The sequence below is a fragment of the Schistocerca nitens genome, chromosome 4, assembly GCF_023898315.1.
Source record: "Schistocerca nitens isolate TAMUIC-IGC-003100 chromosome 4, iqSchNite1.1, whole genome shotgun sequence".
NCBI classification, from domain to species: domain Eukaryota; kingdom Metazoa; phylum Arthropoda; class Insecta; order Orthoptera; family Acrididae; genus Schistocerca; species Schistocerca nitens.
In genome coordinates this window covers 734,179,299-734,181,542 of record NC_064617.1, presented here as the reverse complement: position 1 = coordinate 734,181,542, position 2,244 = coordinate 734,179,299, and positions in this window count along the sequence as shown.

The following is a 2,244-nucleotide window of genomic DNA, read 5'->3' as shown; positions in this document are numbered from 1 at the left end:
GGAACATGACGTCCTTGAATGGCAGCAAATGGTCTCCAAGCAGGCGAACATCCAGGGGACCCAATCCTTTCCATGCAAAAACAGCCAACACCAATCGGGACCAATCAGAACTGTGTTGACAACTTGAGTCCGTGACCTCGTGGGGTCTGCGCCGAACTCCCAAATTGATTTTTGCGATTACTTCATGCGATGTTGCTTGTCTGTTGGCACTGACGACTCAACGCAAATGCCGCTGCTCCCGATCGTAAAGTGAGGACCGTCAGGCACTGCGTTGTACGTGATGAGAAGTAATGCCTGAAATGTGCTATTCTCGACACACTCTTGACACTGCGGATTGTGGAATAATGAATTCCTTGACGATTTCTGAAACTGAATGTCCCATGCGACTTGCTCCATATATCATTATGCGTTCATAATCTGTTAATTCCCGCCGTGCGGCCATAATCACGTCGGAAAACCTTTCCACGTGAATCTCCTGAGTACAAATGACAGCTCCACCAATGCACTTCCCTTTTATGCCTTGAGTACGCGATACTACGTTCATCTGTATACATCCCTATCGCTTTCCAATGACTTTTGTCACCTCAGTTGTAGTGCTACTATGTGGACAGTGAAGCGTGATGTTTTACCAACTGAGCTCGCGAAACATTCTCGACGACACGACGCTTACCTGCTTTCTAACAAATGGTTCAAATGGCTCTGAGCGCTATGGGACTCAACTGCTGAGGTCATTAGTCCCCTAGAACTTAGAACTAGTTAAACCTAACTAACCTAAGGACATCACAAACATCCATGCCCGAGGCAGGATTCGAACCTGCGACCGTAGCGGTCTTGCGGTTCCAGACTGCAGCGCCTTTAACCGCACGGCCACTTCGGCCGGCTTGATTTCTAACGTCCACGGAAGGTCTCATCCCTTAAACCGTACCTAGATACCACAGATGTGGTGTCAATAATTTCAACTCAAGTCAAATGATCAGTGACATCGCACTAAACTAAATTACTCTTTAAAGAGTTTTACTAAATACAAATTGAAACATTTGTTTCTGAATTGCTTTTAATCTTAAGAGCATATTTCAAGGAGTTCCATTTCTACACACATTATAAAATATTTAAATCAATTAATAGGAATTATTAGTTCGCTCAGCTGAAGAGAAGTAATAAAATGGTGTTCATCAACACCTATTTGGAGCTTAATGGTTTAATTTAGTGTTTACGTTTGCAGGCATTGCTGATAGCGGTTAGCAGTTTCTCTCACATATAGTAACGGTGAGCTGAATATTTTATCGACAAAATTCGTATGGTCACCGAAGAAATCCTTTTCAAATCTCCATCAATACCAAAAACTGCTTTAGTTGTGTGTGATACGAAAGTAGTCGTCTTGAAATATTGATATAAATAACATCCATGATTTATCTGTGAATGAAAAAACGTTTGCTCTTATTATAAATGGTATTTCGTCAAACACAGCGCTTATTTATTTATTTTGCATCAGTTGCTAGTAATTTGCACTGTCCTCTTAAAAAAATTAACGGTTACATACCGCACTGTCTGATCGGCTGCCCACGTACTTTCATTTGACGATTCACCGTATTTCGTTTTTCAAGCGAGTTGGCGTAGGAGCTAACACCGTGGACCCGTGTTCGGAAGGATGGCGGTTCAAAAGCTGGCCTGTACATGCCGATTTAGGATTACGGCGATTTCCCGTAATGACTGAAGGAAAACGATGGGGTTCTTTTTTGAAAGAGTCCGATCGGTTTCCTTGCCCAATTCGATCTTCCTGCTCCGTCTCAAATGACCACTCGTCGTCGTGATGATTAACCCTACGCTTCCTCAGTTTCCTCTCTTCGACTGAGTCAGTGATAACTCAACATAATGTGCATTGCTAAACATTGGTTTTTGGGTACTTCATCAACAACAATATATCTGCGCCACGCGCCAGCAATCCTTGTGACATGTCCTTTAGTACCAATCCCTCTTACCTTGTGCTTCTTGGCCGCTTCTTTCGGAACGAACTTATGGGTTCCTAGGCGCCAGTGCCCGCTGAGGAACGAGTATTTAAGGAATTGAATAGGCCGTATAGTTTAGATTAGCCTGGACGAGGAAGAGTGAGTGTGGTGTGGGGAACCTGGCTTCCCGCAGCGTGTTCATATCGGCAGTGGGCCTCTGGCCGTGACGGAATGGCAGAGTGTGATGTCAGCCGCCCGGTCTGCCCTCCGTCACCATTCTATAATGCGGTGCTGGGAG